The 17737-nt window shown below is 37.1% G+C and overlaps 1 pseudogene; it reads right to left on the bottom strand.

Moving 5' to 3' along the window:
• Nucleotides 1-15573: 15573 nt before the first annotated feature.
• On the bottom strand, nt 15574-16065 carry LOC123839732 (ferritin light chain-like; annotated as a pseudogene).
• Between the last annotated feature and the right edge of the window lie 1672 nt (nt 16066-17737).

The following is a 17737-nucleotide window of genomic DNA, read 5'->3' as shown; positions in this document are numbered from 1 at the left end:
GAGTGGGAGAGGGAGAAGCAGGCTTCCCACCGAGCAGGGAGCCCGATGTGGGGCTTGATCCTGGGACCCTGAGATCATGACCTGAGCCAAAGGCAGACGCTTAACGGCTGAGCCACCCAGGCGCCCCCAAAATAAGGTTTTAAGCATAACAAATTCTATATAACACTTGCCATTTTACCAACAAAGTTCAATGGTTTGTTCATGTTGTTCATGTTGCTGTTGCTGTTTTAATTATTGGTAGAATAACAGTTGCTTCCTGAGGGGCTGAGAAGTAACAACAGACATTTGAGCCTTTATATTTGGAGAGAGCCCTTTTGTTCAGTCCAGAAGCCCTAAAGGTTCCCAGGCACCAGTCAAAAGGGGTGTTTCCCAACCCTGAGTGACACCTGAATACATGTCATCCATAACAAAAGGAGGGTTTCAATGTGTTCAGGCAGGAGATTAAACAGTGAGTCTTTTCAGAAATGAACAGAAGTGCCTAAAAGTTGGAGTTCAATTCATTTAACCTGTTTCCAGAAGTCTGCTAACTTTCTTTCTTATTCTCTGTTCCAAGCCATATCTGCAACCGTTGTGACAAGAATAAAGTAAGCCATTGTCGGCATTCTCGATCATATATCCAAACTCCTGTAATTATCCTTACAAAAATGCATAGTTTGAATTTTGTTAAAAATGACAGTTTGAGTTGCATAGGATGTTAGTGGTATTATTTTTCAGAGTTTTGCTTTTAAAATTAAATAAATATACTAAAGGCATATAGTTATAAAAATATTCATGGCAAAAAGACTTACAAAAGGAACTATAAGGAAACTATGCATAAAAAATATACAACTAAGAACTAAATAGTGAAAAACATTTTCAAAATTGTTACAGGAAATCTGTCTAGAATAGAGCAAGAAAGCTGAACTGGATCACTTCTGAGCTGATGTCTTTTTTTTCAGTTCAAGAGGACTTCATAGAAAGAATAGGAATAGCCTATGTAAAGGGATAGTTGAGAGTTACACACATAAAAAGTTACAAGGGAAACTTCAGCCCAGAAACTAACCAAAAAGTACAAAGTGTGTTTCTCTGTATGTGTTTGGAAGAGGAGAAGGGTTGACTGGAGATAATAAAAAGATGTTGGTAGGTCATGGCTGCATGTCAGACAGAGCTGTAGAGGCCGGTAGGAAACTTGTTACACAAAGCCTTGAGGTTGGAACCAAGATCAGAATCTGATCTGTCTGACCCAAGCTGGATGATATCTGGGAACACAAATCTTATTATTTCACACCCAAGTTAAAATTTCCTTTATAATTCCTCACTGTCTAAAAAGAAAGTCCAAACCCCGTAACAAAGTCCTATGAGGCCCTTCATGCTATGAACATGTTGCCTTACTATATTTGTCTCCCAACCCTAAGAAAATCTGCACTTCAGTCATTCTAAATTTGCCCCATGCTCTGTCCATGTATTTTCTTTTATTCCTCCATATCTTTCCTGTGTGGTTTGTATGTGTGTTTTCTTCATCTCAGTTAACCATTTTGCAAACTTCTATTCATCAAATTCAACCTTAATAGCTTCTCTTGGAAGGTTTTGCTGTTCTCTTAGAGATAGCATTCCCTCTTCCATTATTTTGTGACATTGTTCATTCTAGTAGTAATTATTTATGGATGTTCCTGCCCTGATACTTGGAGCTACTCAAACTGAGAGACCACTTCATATTTATGTCTGTATTTGAATTGGTTTAGAATCTAAGTCATATGATAGAAAGAGCTATGTAGTAATATTCATAACTTCATCTTAAAAAAATAAATACCTGAGAAATTGGATTAATCCATGAGAAGCTGTATTTATAATTTGGATCCTCTAGCAGTAAGCCTCAAACGCAGGACCTGCTATCTCCTGCCAGTCTAATGGCACAATCCTGCTCATTATAAAAATCTAATTTGAAGTGATGTTATAGGCAAAATTACATAATGGAGTTGTAATTTATAATGTATTCCTTTTTTTGAGATATAACTGACATATAACATTGTGTAGTTTTAAGGTTTACAATGTGATAATTTGATACATATGTATATTTCAAAATGTTTACCACAATAAGATTAGTTAACACATCCTTTACCTCGCATAATTACCATTTTATCGTTGTTGTTATGATAAGAACACTAGAGCTCTAGTCTCATAGCAACTTTTTAAAAAGATCTCTATTATTAAGATTATTGATTTGGAGGTTTATAAAATTTGTGATTATTTCTTCCAACATTGTAATGTGCAAATTATTTGAGAATATTCAATTATGGTAAAAAGGCAAGTAAACAAATGGTATGAGTAAATAAAACACATAAAAAATATAAAGCATAGATAGTAAGTAAGCTATTGATTTATGATATATAGTTTAAGTACATAGGATATAAGTATGCATAATAAGTAAAAAGTAGCATGTAAGATATAGGCAAACTTACAATATATATGAAATATCAAGAATAAATTACTAATCTTTAACATACACCAAAGATAGATAAAATTAATAGAAACTGTGATGGAGAAAAAGTGTTACTTAAGACAGAAAGAAGCATAAAGACCAATTCATGATCATGATGACCCCTGGATAATAATAACACAATTATGATCCCATTCTGGTCTCAAGTGTTCTCTTCTCAACCCAAGAAACACAAATAAAAACCACAGTGGCTCAACAGGTTAGTTTTTTGATAGACAAATGTGTATCATTGCCCATCTGTGGGCATCTTGTTCAAATCTCAACTATGGCTCTCATAATCACATTGTAAGCCAGGAGACCTAATACAGCAGAGAGAGACACAGGACATTTGAGCTTTGAATAAGGGATTCAGATAGTATGGTATTTTCTCTCTCAAACTAAGTGTGTTAACCTAATCGATCTCTTTTTTATGAGTTCATACTGATATCTTCAAATGATTTAATTAACTATGATTTGAACATATTAATTTTGTCAATAAACCTTCTGTTCCATGGCCCTTGGAATAGCTTGCCTGGTACTATACATGGAGACTATCATCACATCAAGGTAATTCTCCATGTGACAAGTAAAACTGTAGATTCTCCTGGATTTTTTGGAATCACATAGCTCAAGTGAAATTACTAAATAAAAGAATAAATGACACAGGCAAGAAAATGATCTTTTCAATCAAGAACAAAACATTTATGCTAGCTAAATAATCATGAAACATTAAAAAAAATCATTGTGATTGAGGAAATAATTTCCCTGTTAAATATTAAGAGCTATGAGCCCTGTTGAAAACATTCAAAAGAGAAGTGATAGACTGGAATTGGTGAAACCCTAACCTGGGGAGCAAAATATGAACTCTAATCTGGCTTCTGTCAATTCTTAGATGGGCGACTTACTTGGATTGCTTAACTTTACTGAGTTGTGGCTTCCTCACATGACAAATGAGAAAAGAAAAGAAAAAAAAAAAAACCAATAAGGCATTTTGTAGATATGATTAACATTTATAATCAGTTGACTTTACATAAGGAAGATTACAATTGATGGCACAAAAATAGACACATACATCAATGGAATAGGATAGACAGCCCAGACCAAATCCACAATTATATGGTCAATTAACTTCATCAAAAGAGGTAAGAATATGTAATAGGAAAAAGACAAACTCTTCCACAAATGGTGTTGGGAAAACTGGACAGCTACATGCAAAAGAATAAAACTGGACCACTTTCTTACACCATACACAAAAATTAAATTCAAAATGGCTAAAGACCTAAATGTGAGACCTGAAACCATAAAAATCCTAGAGGAGAGCACAGGCAGTAATTTCTCTGAAATCGGCTATAGCAACATTTTTCTACATCTGTCTCCTAAGGCAAGGGAAATAAGAGCAAAAATAAACTATTGGGACTATATCAAAATAAAAAAGCTTTTGCACAATGAAGGAAACAATCAACAAAAAAAAGACAACCTACTGAATAGGAGAAGATATTTTCAAATGATATCCAATAAAGAGTATCCAAAATATATAAAGAATTTATACAACTCAACACCCAAAAAACAAATGCTCCAATTAAAAAATGGACAGAAGACACATGAACAGACATTTCTCCAAAGATGACATACAGATGGCCAACAGGCATAATGCTCAATATCACTCATCATCATGGAAATGCAAATCAAAACAACAATGAGGTATCACAATGAGATATCAGAATGGCTAAAATCAACAAACAAGGAATAGCAAGTTTTGGTGAGGATGCGGAGAAAAAGGAACCCTCTTGCACTGTTGGTAGGAATGCAAACTGGTGCAGCCACTCTGGAAAACAGTATGGATGTTCCTCAAAAAATTAAATATAGAACTACCTGGGATCCAGTAATTACACTACTGGATATTTACCCAAAGAATATAAAAATACTAATTTGAAAGAATATTTTCACCCCTATGTTTATAGCAGCATTATTTACAATAACCAAGATATGGAAGCAACCCAAGTGTCCATTAAGAGACGAATGGATAAAGAAGAGATGGTATATTTATATATATGCAATGGAAAATTATTCAGTCATACAAAAGAATGAAATCCTGCCATTTGCAGCTAAATGGATGGAGCTAGAGAGTATAATGCTAAGCAAAGTAGGCCAGTCAGAGAAAGACAAATACCATGTGATTTCACTCATTTGTGGTATTTAAGAAACAAAACAAAGGGGGGAAAAAAGAGAGAAAGAGAGAAACCAAGAAATAGACTCTTAACTATAGAAAAAAAATTGATGGTTACCAGAGAGGAGGTGGGTGGGGAATGGGTGAAATAAGTGAAGAGGATTAAGAGTAAACTTACCATGAGCACCAAGTAATGTACAGAATTGTTGAATCATTCACTATATTGTACCCTGAGACTAATATGACACTGTATGTTAACTACACTGGAATTAAAATGAAAAAATTCTACAAAAAAAAAAAGAAGAAGAAGAAGAAGATTACACTCGATGATGTGGGTGGGCTTTATCCAATAAGTTGAAGGCCATGAAAGTAAAACCCAAGATTTCTCTGAAAAGAAAGAATTCTACCTCAAGACATAAAAATCCTGCCTGAGTTTCCAGCCTGCTAGCTTGCCCTACAGATTTTAAGCTTGTCATCCCCCATAATTGTGTATGCCAATTTTTAACATAAATCTACCTACATCTATCTATTTATCTATCTATTATCTATCTATCTATCTATCTATCTATCTATCTATCTATCTATCCAATCTATCCCCTACTGTTTTTCTGGAGAACCCTAAGTAATACATCTTTCCTGCTTCTATGTCAGAGAAATAGGAAAGTAATTTGAAAACTTCAAAATGCTATGCCAATTTAAGATATTATAATCCCAACAGTATTTCAAATATGTATTTTAAATTAATGACTGCAAATGTATCTATTATATGTTTCTGAAAAATTCTTCTTGTAAAAGGGTACTAGAAATGATAGTTTGAACAGAAATGCTAGTTTTCAAAAGGGAAGATAGTGGGGAGTATTTGAATGATGTTTGTGAACAATTGTTTTATTTTTATTTTTTTAACATTTTATTTATTTATTTGAGAGAGAACAGAGCGAGAGAGAGAGAAAGAGAGAGAGCACAAGCAGGGGAAGGGGCAGAGAGAGAAGCAGGCTCTCCACTGAGCAGGGAGCCCGATGCAGGGCTCCATCCCAGGACACTGAGATCATGACCTGAGCCGAAGGCAGGCGCTTAACCAACTGAGCCACCCAGGCACCTCTGAACAACTGTTTTAATTATTTATTTTGTGAATCTTAATTTAATAAAGGTGAAAAGGGAGAACAGTGTCAAGTTCTATTTCTCCTCATCATTGAATATAATTGAGTAAATTATCTACTTTGATTTGAACAGAAAGCTTTTGTTCTCAAACCTTTCAGTAAAAATGAAATTTTACATTATTCATTTCATCTAAAAATACACAGAACCTTTCCCTTCACCACCATAATCCCCCATTCTTCTCTTTGCCCCACTATAAAACTTACCATTTTGGTTAGTCCAGCTCAGACAAGCAGTGATTGCTCTACCTAGGTGAGTATATCCTCAAATAAAAGCTCAACTATGGATTCTACTATTTGTTCTGCTGAGTTCACCATGAACAAGTTACTCAAATCTCTTCCACCGTCAGTCGGTAATTTAGCTGATCATCCACTTAGCATTAACCAAGCAAATCATTGTGCAACATGCCTTTCCCATCATCACTCATCCACTTTCCATAAGTCTCATATCAGAATTAGTCTTCCTACTTTAGAGACATAGTTCATTTTGGATTACAAGCAATCCTTCTTGTTTAATAAGACTTGGCCCAATGATTTTAGCTTTACTCCAAAAATTGAACCACCTTCAAAGGGTAAAGTTTCACAAATAGTAAATTTTTAAAAATGCAATTCAGAATTGGATGACTATTCCCAAATGAGCATTTCTAAAATTATTTATAGCAGTAGCCTCAATAGATCAAGTAATTGAGCTTGATGCTATACAGAGATCATGTGAAAGAAAATAACGTATATTGGAATGTTTATGTTCTGATAGGGTCTTTTAAGAAAGTGCAGCGTCTTGGGCGCCTGGGTGGCTCAGTTGGTTAAGCGACTGCCTTCAGCTCAGGTCATGATCCTGGAGTCCCGGGATCGAGTCCCACATCAGGCTCCCTGCTCGGCAGGGAGTCTGCTTCTCCCTCTGCCCCTCCCCCCTCTCATGTGCTCTCTCTCATTCTCTCTCTCAAATAAATAAATAAAATCTTTAAAAAAAAAAGAAAAGAAAATGCAGCGTCTTAACCATACCTATCATTCATTGATTTTAAAAGAATATATATTCTTTTTGTACATCCCAGAGTCTATTGGCAGTAAGAACAGTTCATCTGTTAGACTTGTTTATAGATGTAATAAAAAAAAAAAAAGCAGGGGCACCTGGGTGGCTCTGTCGGTTAAACATTAGATTTCAGCTCAGGTCATGATCTCAGTGTCCTGGGATCAAGTCCCACGTGGAGCCCCATGTTGGGCTCCCTGCTCAGCAGGAAGTCTGGTTCTCCCTCTCTCTTTGCCCTTCCCTCCACCCGCTTATGTGCTCTCTCTCTCTCTCAAATAAATAAATTTAAAAAAACCTTTAAAAAAGAAAGCAAATTGTGTTCAGACTAAATATTAAATACTACACGAGTGAACCTGCACAGTTAGAGTTAAAATTCAATTTTCTTCTCTAGTCATTATAAAACATTGATTAACTTGGAGTTATGATAAAAAGGAAATGTGTATTTATTCTGTTGGGAACAATTATAAAAGACTTTTCCACAAATCTTTTTTTCTATCTTTGTTTTTGGTCCTTAGTTCTCTATATCCTTCCTTGAATTATCAAGCCTATTAGTGTCTCATCTCAAAAAATATCATTTTTCACTGTCAAACTTTTCCCATAAAGTACATTCTTCTGAGTAAAGTTTTGATATGCCTTGAAAATCTTGCAGTAGACAGGAATTTTTTAAAAATTTTAATCTCTAGGAATTTTTTAAAGATTTTCTTTATTTATGAATGAGGTTCTAGAGTTGACACACCAAAGTTTCAACACAGCTTTGTCATTAATTGCAAGTGTGACTGTGGACAAGTTACTAAACTTCCCTCAATGTTCAATTTACTCATCTGTAAAATAATAATCCCTATTCCAGAGGTGATTAAATGAGATAATTTATCTAAAACATTTAGTCCTGCTTGGCACCATAGGAATCATTCAATAAATGTTAGGCATTATCATTATTATTACTACTATAATTATATTTCTATTTAACTATAAGCTCCATGAGAGCAATAATCATTCTTTTTTAAGCTTTGTGCTTCCAGTACCTAGCATAGTATTTGATACATGTTTGTTGAACTGAACCATGTTTATGATCTACAGAGAGAAATGTAAAAAACAAATACTCTTCATTTTTCCCAGTTAGGGGTGGCATATGTAAGAAGCAATATACAGTACTCTCAGCCTATGAATCATAAACAGTGATTGCCTGATCTTTCTTTTTTTAAGATTTTTATTTATTTACTTGTCAGAGAGAGAGAGAGAGCAAGCACAAGCAAGGGGAACGGCAGGCAGAGGGAGAAGCAGGCTTCCCGCTGAGCAGGGAGCCCGATGCGGGACTCAATCCCAGGACTCTGGGATCATGACCTGAGCTGAAGGCAGATGCTTAACCAACTGAGTCACCCAGGAGACCTTCTTTAAAAAAAAAAAAAAAAGATTTATTTATTTGAGAGAGAGAGCAGGGCGGGGAGAGGGAAAGAGAGAATCTTAAGCAGACTCCCTGCTGAGTGCAGAGCCCCACCTGGGGCTCTGTCTCAGGACCCTGAGATGATGACCCAAGCTGAAACCAGTCTGACCTTAACCAACTGAGTCACCCAGGCGCCCCAGCCTTATCTATAGTTCTCAACTAAAAATCAAATGCTCAAATTTTAAAGGAGGAGGAGGGTTGGCTTATAACTTTAAAGTGAGAAAAGTGAAATTTCAGTAAAAGCTAGTAAGGATAATTGAATGTTTGTAGTCCGATTTTCCTTGTATATACTTCTTGGTTTTAGAAACAACACAGGTGGGGCCCCTGGCTGGCTCAGTTTGTAAAGCATGCAACTCTTGATCTGGGGTTGTGTGTTCAAGCCCCACATTGGACATAGAGCTTACTTAAAAAAATAAAAAATAAAAAAATAAAAACAACATGGGTAAAGAAAGAGATGACCAAAAAGAGAGGAGAGACTACCAGGGAAACATGAAGTTTATTTACTTTATTTCACCCTATTATTAGATTGAGGGAATATTCCAGTTGTCTGTTTAGCAAAGCAATTTCCCCCACCTACATAGAAAACTTTGGTGATTCTTCAACCATGGCTAAATGCCAACCTTTCCATATTACTTGGAAGAAGTTTCAAGAAGCCTTCCTTAAAGGAACTCACTGTATAAATGCACGATGATAATAAGAATTTTAAGATCATTAGGGTTTCGTCCTCACTGAGAATTTCTTGTTAAGTAAACCTTTATCTGTGTGACTACATGTTTTATACAGGACACATCTTGCCATAGTAAGCAGCAGAAGTGGGGACAGATAGTGATATTTTTCATTTGGAATACATTGGAATGTTGGTTTTTCTAAATTCCTCTTGCAGCATAATAAAAGGATTTTAAATCTCATATCCAGGCCATTTTGAGTACTTCTCTCAGTGCTGTCAGCCCAGAAATGAACTGATAAAGTGATTCCACCAGACAAGGTGAGGCCTATTAAAACATTACATCATGCTGTATATACCAAGCCAAGGAAGGATCATCTCATAGGGCACCTCCATGGGGAGCTTGTCCAGTGAACATTTCAGTGACTCAAGTGGTTATGATTCTATCCTTGCTTGAGAAAATATTTTGTAAGTTACTCATCCAGCTCTTAGGAAATTTAGACATATAGAGCAAGCTGCATAAAACACTTGAGATCACCAAATCCAACCCCCTTGTTTTTGAAACTTACCCAAGATAGAGTTGGTAGAATTAAAGCTAAAACCCAGCTCTCCTTTTCACTATCTGACACTGATTCCTAGTTATTATTATTATTATTTTTTAAAGATGTATTTATTTGAAAGACAGCGTGTGTGCCTGAGTCGGGGGAGGAGCTGAGGGAGAGGGAGAGAGAGAATCTCAAGCAGACTTCCCACTGAGCGTGGAGCCTGATGTGGGGCTTGATCTCACAAACCTGAGATCATGCATGCCCTGAGCCAAAATCAAGAGTCAGACGCTTAACCAACTGAGCCACACAGGCACCCCTGATTCCTAGCTATTTAATGTAAAAATAAGTAATTTTATTTTATGAGCAGTCTTCTGTTCTTTCTGTAGTATAATTAAGGAAGTATTTACCAAGCAGTTGTTCTCATACCAGAAAGTTATTCAATTTCATATTTATGTTCTTGATGTTATAGTATCTATTTAGTTTTATAAAATATATTAACAAAGTATTTAGAATTTCTCTCATCCAGAGAAATTGTCACTTGGTAAATATCTATTACATTTAAGTTTTTCAAAATAGTAAAACTAAGTGAAGTTAGTGCTACACAGTGAAATGTCAGTTACTCATATTGGGAATATAGCTTAAGACCCAGATCTTACTTTTTCTTAAGATTTTTTAAATTTTACTTTTAAGTAATCTCTACACACAACCTAAGGCTCGAAATCACAACCCCCGAGATCAAGAGTCACATGCTCTACCGACTGAGTCAGTCAGGCTCCCTAAGACCCATATTTTATTTTATTTTATTTTAAAGACTTTATTTATTTGAGAGAGACAGAATGTGGGGGCAGAGGGAGAGGGAGAAGCTGACTCCCCGTGGAGCAAGGAGCCCAGTGCGGGGCTCGATCCCAGGATCTTGAGATCATGACCTGAGCCAAAGGCAGATGCTTAACCGACTGAGCCACCCAGGCGCCCCTCCCCAAGACCCATAGTTTAGAATTTTTTTTTTTTAAGATTTTATTTATTTATCTGACAGAGAGAGTGAGCCAGTGAGAGAGGGAACACAAGCAGGGGGAGCGGCAGAGGGAGAAGCAGGCTCCCCGCCGAGCAGGGAGCCCGATGTGGGGCTTGATCCCAGGACCCTGGAATCGTGACCTGAGCCGAAGGCAGACAATTAACGACTGAGCCACCCAGGCGCCCCTCCAAGACCCATATTTTAAAGTAAAATTTAAATGTAAAACATATGGACACTAATAAATACCTACACATTTTTAAAACATCACAAGTAACTGTTTCATTGTGCGGTAAACTAACAACCCCATCCTTTTCCAGTGCAAATACAATTTCATTCCTCTTAACAGTTTGTGCAGCATTAGCCATTAACTGTGTTACTGTTATTTCTCAAGATTGTTCATATAAAGTCCAATATTTTTCATGTGACTGTCATGACATGGAATTTGTGAGGGTCATGTGTCTTTCTCTGCTTGGGGGAAGCTGGACCCTGAAGTTACTCTCTTTCTTTTGAAATTCTCTAGGACTTCACTTAGGAACAAAATCAGCTACTCAACCTAAGAGACAAAAATCTCACTGAATAAAACTTCCACGGAATTAATTGTCTTCTTTGGGCATAGCCATCATCAAACAAGTTTTTCTCTTAGAATAATATCAAGACCCAGACTAGCTGAGACTCCTGTAACCTAGAGACAACTACAGGGTTTTTATTTTTTTTAAGATTTTTTATTTAACAGAGAGAGACACAGTGAGAGGGAACACAAGCAGGGGGAGTGGGAGAGGGAGAAGCAGGCTTCCCGTAGAGCAGGGAGCCTGATGTGGGGCTCAATCCCAGGACCCTGAGATCATGACCTGAGCTGAAGGCAGACGCTTAATGACTGAGCCACCCAGGCGCCCCTGACTACAGGGTTTTTAAATCTGGGTTTAAAAACCTGACTCTGCCACTTAATAGCTCTATCATCTTGGGCGAATAAAGGAATCTTGTAGTGCCACAGTCTGCTTATGTATTAAGACAGTAATTCCTACCTTTCAGTGGTGTTGTGATGATTGGATAAAGTAATATATATATAAACTGCCTCCAGAGAATGCCTAAAACATAATAGGATCTGAATAAATTGTACTACTTACATTATTACCCTTCAAAAAACAAGTCACTCCTGCCTTCTAATTCTTCAGATACTTCCAGATTCTCATATTTCAAATGACCAAAACTAGTGGTGATCACTAGGTGGTCACATTTTCTCAGTATAACTTCCTAGACTAATTTATCTTCCTTTTCAATTTTTGTATGTAACCCTTAGTTATCACATTTCTGGCATGTGCTCATTATGGTAAGACTTTCCAGCTTAGTGCTTTCCCTCTCTAGAAGACCAGAACCCTTAATTATGTACTTTTCCCCTAGCCACATAGCCAGGGATTTAGAGCTCCTTAAGAAGATTAATTAAACCTGCTGCCATTCCTTCAGCAAAGCTTCCTTTATTTTAGACTGCTGAACTGAGGGTTAAATGTTTTATCACAGAGCAAATCAATGGCAAATCTGGATGTGGAAGCCAACAAGCTAGATTACCAGCTCTTTGTGACACTGAAAGAACATTTCCATTGACTGATTTTCTCCTCTGTGGGGTTTCAACAATACCTTAGTGAGAATCTGCCTAGAGACAAGAGCACCTTCCTGTACAGTGATATGATGCATCCGCACACTCACAGACAATTCCCCATTGATCTTAACTGTAGAAAGGGGAAGCCTGGCACACTACTTAAGAAGGGCAAGTCAACCTAATTCACTTACTCCCAGCTTTTTTACAGCAATAGTGCTTTGTCTATATTGCTCAACCATTGAATATTTATGGTGTGGGTTTCTTGCTTACAAATAACTTGGGGCACCTGGGTGGCTCAATCACTTAGGCAACTGCCTTCAGCTCAGGTCGTGATCCCAGGCTCCTGGGATCAAGTCCCGCATGGGGCTCCCTGCTCAGTGGAGAGTCTGCTTCTCCTTCTCCCTCTGCTGCTCCCCCTGCTTGTTCTCTCTTTCACTCTAATAAATAAATAAAATCTTTAAAACAAAACAAATAACTAGCCAATATTTATCCAATTTAGCTTTATTAGATAATTTAATTTTGTCTATTTTTCCAGATCATTTGTGTAATAAGTAATCTGGCTCAAATGTCAATATATTGCTCCTTGGCACATAAATGAAAATACTTCCATATTCTTTAGTACACAGTGTTTTCCTCATGAAGGCTGAAAGCAAGAGAAAATATACCCTTTTATTAAAAAATGCTTTTGTGTTTTGCTTTAAAAATCAGTTTTGTGACAAAGTCCAAATGAAGTTACCTTATAAATCAATCTCTGAAATTATGAATATAATGTTTTAAAAGTTGAATGTTATTAATCAGAGTGATAGAGATTTGAATAAAGAAAAATTTCTCAAAATTATCAAGTATAATATATATAACATACAACATATATATAACTATTACCTGGAATGTGTGTGTGGTGTGTGTGCGTATAAAAGACACTGCTGAGGTAAATTCTGAACTATAGCAAAATTTCTTTTTTTTAAAGATTTTATTTATTTATTTGAGAGAGAGAATGAGATAGAGAGAGCATGAGAGGGGAGAGGGTCAGAGGGAGAAGCAGACTCCCTGCCGAGCAGGGAGCCCGATGTGGGACTCGATCCCGGGACTCCAGGATCATGACCTGAGCCGAAGACAGTCGCTTAACCAACTGAGCCACCCAGGCGCCCCAAATCTTTATTTTTTTAAGTGTTTTATTTTTTAAGATTTTATTTATTTATTTGAGAGAGAGAGAGAAAGCATGAGAGGGAACACAAATGGGGAGTGGGAGAGGGAAAAGCAGACCCCCTGCCGAGCAGGGAGCCCAATGCAGGACCCGATCCTGGGACTCCAGGATCATGACCTGAGCCGAAGGCAGTCGCTTAACCGACTGAGCCACCCAGGCGCCCCGCAAAATTTAATCCTAATATATAGAGTGCTTATAAAGAGGGCTTACATACCTTTTTTTTTTTTTTTTTGCTTACATACCATTTTTATGGCATTTGGAATTTGGGCTCTTCAATAATTAAAAATATGTTCCCTCTATGTATGAGCTCAGTTATTAAGTATGTCATTTTATTTATTTTTTATATAGATTTTTTTAAAGATTTTTATTTATTTATTTGAGAGAGACAGCGAGAGAGGGAACATAAGCAGGGGGAGTGGGAGAGGGAGAAGCAGGCTTCCCGCAGAGCAGGGAGCCCGATGTGGGACTTGATTCCAGGACCCTGGGATCATGACCTGAGCCTAAGGCAGACGCTTAACAACTGAGCCACCCAGGCGCCCCAAGTTCGTCATTTTAAAAACGGAAGACATAAATAGAAAAGTAAACCACAGGTTGTACTGCTGAACTATCATTATTTACTACCTCAGATCTTCAGCTTGATGAGCACCTTTGCTTTACAAAATCTTTCAAACCCTCTAATGTGTCTATCTTCAATTTTGGAATAAAAAGAGAAATGTAACTGAAAAATAACAGAGTTTATGCTTAGCAATTTGGAGGTTTTGAATTCCCCATTCTGATATATCGATTTCAGTTCATACTATTAGTTCATATTTAATAACAAACCTGCAGAATTCTTGTGGTGGTTTATTCTTTGTGATGAAATTCAAGAGAGATTGTACCATAAACAGTTTTCTTGATTATTCATAAATATTGAGGGTGAGAAAAAAACATTAAGTTGAAACAGAGTTCTCATCTATGCTGGCAAACTATGAAAACATTACCCAAGAGCATGGTTTTCTAGCTAGTAAACCACATTCAGAAATGTTTCCCAGTTCAATACAACTACATGCATTCAGAAAAGGAAATTGCTTTGTTGATATGTCCCAGGCAGATTATTTCCTGTTTGGGAAATCACTGTGCTCAGTTAATCAGAACTGAGATGTTTCTATTTATTCTCTACAAAGGGAATTGGTCAGCTCAGTGAGAATGACTTCCAAATATTTCAGTAGAATTGAAGCTCAGATTGTAAGACTCACTAGATATCTAAATATAAAACATTTGGGTTTTTTTCTACAAATTAAAAATGCTTATTTTTATATGCTGCGATTTTTTACTTGTTTCATACTTTGTATCTTCATGCCAGAAGAACTTGAAGTTTGAGTTTAAATTTCCATTTATGCTATCAACCTCATGAAATCCCTTCTGGTAAGATGAGACATAATTTTATAGTTATAGGAAATATTTTAGCTACTCACATTAGTAGAGGCACAAAGTTTTGGCAATCACATATTAGCCAGTAACTCCATTTTTCCCAATCACATTTTCTATGTAACCTGCTACTTGTAAGTAAAGTAATTGATCTAAATGTTACTGTATTAATCACTTTGTACATCCAACACTCTAAATTCTTTTCCTTTGGTATGTGTACCATATTTTTTTTTTTTTTTTTTTTTGGTACGACTTTTCTCCTGGCCACCTGTTTCAAGTAGGAGCCTGCGAAGGTACTACCCAATCACCTCTAGTTCCAGTGATTGGACCAAGCCAGGCTGATAGAAGACATTCCTCAAGATTTTTCTTAATTTAAGTAGAGAAGGGACCCTATGAAAAGAGATATTTATTTACTAGATATATTAACAAATTTGGCATTCGTTGGTGATCATTTATTATTTAAGGTTTTTATAAACTAATTTAAAAATTCCTCCTTACATAACAAAAATAGAGTAACCTATTATATTTGCATCTTATATTAATATGGGATTTAACATTTTTAGGTAGCCAAACATGTTTCATTCTATTGCTGCTTTTTAAAAATTATTGAAGTATAGTTGACATACAATGTTATATTAGTTTCAGGTGATAACATAGTGATTCAACAATTCTATATATTACTTAATGCTCACCATGTTAAGTGTAGTTACCCATACAATGTTATAATATTACAATATTTTTTTGCTGCAGAAAGCTTTGTTGTTTCTATTTGGTCCATGGCTTGGGAGAGGGCTCTAGAATGGTTAAAAAGCTGCCTAGTGGCTGCAGAGAGAGACTTAGGCACAAGCCCTGGCATCAGGAGGATGCCTGGCCCCCTCAAAGGCTGCTGGGCTTCAGAGCCTCCTAGCGGTGCTTGAGGGTTAGCCTTGGGAAGAGATGCTCACCCACCCCAACTTGGGGGTCAGCCAGCCTGTGGAAATTAGTTAGGTGATAACCCATTTTCTTGATGAGTTTCACCTCCTCATCTGGGAAGTGGTTTTCCAGGAAATCACAGAGATGGAGGTCGGTGGGGCAGAACCCAGACCATTCATATCCAAAAGGGCCTGATCCACGTTCTTCTCCAGGAGCTTGGCGGCTTCCATGGTGTCCAGGGTTTTACCCCACTTATCTTGGGACGGCTTCTGCACATCCTGGAGGAGGGCACTGCAGCGCTGGATTTACATCTTTAAGGGACATTCAGCTTCCTTGCTCTTCTTCCCTCCAGAGCCGCATAGTCCGGTGGAAATAGAAGCCCAAAGAAAGGTAAGTGTAGGAGGTCAGCAGATGCATGTTGATCAGGCAGCTGATGTCGTCCTCCACCTCAGTGGAATAATTCTGAAGAATCTGGGAGCTCATGGGGGATCAGTAAGAAGGAGCTACCCTCAAAATAGGGTGTTGGCTGTCCCCAGAGGCAGAGTGGCCAACAACATGGCTCTGAATGTTGCAACTGGAAAAAAAGGTTGGAAAAAAGGTTGGAGGGTAATTGGGGGCTGGTAAAAGGGGCGTCCCTGGGTCTGTCTTGTCCTAACACTGTTGAAGCAAGAGACAAATCCATGGGACCTTGGACACACTGCCTAATTTTACAGTATTATTGACTATATTCCCTATGTTGTACTTTTCATTTTCGTGACTTTATTGTATAACTGAAAGCTGATACCTCCTAATCCCCTTCACCTATTCTGCCCATCCCCCCACCCACCTCTTCTCTGTCTGTCATCAGTTTGTTCTCTGTATTTAAGAGTCTGTTTGTTTTTTGTTTGTTTTGTTTTTCAGATTCCACATAAAAGTGAAATCATATGGCATTTGTCTTTGTCTGATTTATTTTACTTAGCATAATACACTCTAGGTCCATCCATGTTGTTGCAAATAGCAAGATCTCGTTTTTTTAGTAATATTCCATTATATATATGTGTATATATATATATGTATATATATACACACACACACACACACACACACACACACAATGTCTTTATCCATTCATTTATCAAATGACACTTGGGTTGGGTATCTTTTTGAATTGGTGTTTTCATTTTCTTTGGGTAAATACCCAGTGGTGGAATTACTGGACCGTATGGCATTTCTGTTTTAAATATTTTGAGGAATCATACTGTTTTCCACAGTGGCTGCACCAATTTACATTCCTACCAACAATGCACCAGGTTCCTTTTTCTCCACATTCTTGCCAATATTTGTTATTTCTTGTCTTTTTGATAATAGCCATTCTGACAGTGTAAGGTGGTATCTCATTGTGTTTTTGATTTGTATTTCCCTGATGATTAGTGATGCTAAGCATGTTTTCACATGTTCGTTAGCCATCTGTATGTTTTCTTCAGAAAAAAATGTCTATTCAGATCCTCTGCCCATTTTTGAATCAGATTGTTTGGTTTTTTGGTGTTGACTTGTAGAAGTTCTTTATGTATTTTGGAGTTAACATCTATCAGATATATCACTGGCAAATATCTTCTCCTATTTGGTTGGTTGCCTTTTTGTTTTGTGGATAGTTTTTCCTTTGCTTTGCAAAAGCTTTTTATTTTGGTGTAGCCCCAATAGTTTATTTTTGCTTTTGTTTTCCTTGCCTGAGGAAACATATCCATAAATATGTTGCTAAGCTATTGCTGCTAAGTTTGCTCAAGTGTTTGATTAATGCTCTTGATAGAACATCACACAATTACTTTCCAAGTTTTGAACATTTGTTCACGTACTTTTGCCAAGTAGCAGATCATGTGCTTCAACTCTGCAATGATAGAAAATGGCAATTGTTTTTGCTGCATTAATTCTGGAATGTGACCATTCCTAATGGGCAGAATTCAATGACAAGGAGATCATTTCCTTGCTGCTTTGTTTGGTTTAAGGCTCAGGACCACCTACCGAGTGGATGGGGGTGGGAAGGCTATTTGCAATTATTTTTAAAAAGGAAGAAAGTCTGTACACCTGTTGCACAGTTGTAATGACAGCCAAACAGGGACAAAGCATGCAGGGAGGGTGCTCAGCAATTATTTCTCTCACATGAGGTGTAAATTCTTGG

This window comes from Mirounga angustirostris, unplaced genomic scaffold (assembly GCF_029215605.1).
Source record: "Mirounga angustirostris isolate CCGP_5_RB_7025 unplaced genomic scaffold, mMirAng1.0.hap1 SCAF_5, whole genome shotgun sequence".
NCBI classification, from domain to species: domain Eukaryota; kingdom Metazoa; phylum Chordata; class Mammalia; order Carnivora; family Phocidae; genus Mirounga; species Mirounga angustirostris.
Note: the sequence above shows the minus strand (reverse complement) of the source record. Positions and strands in the feature narration are given on the sequence as shown.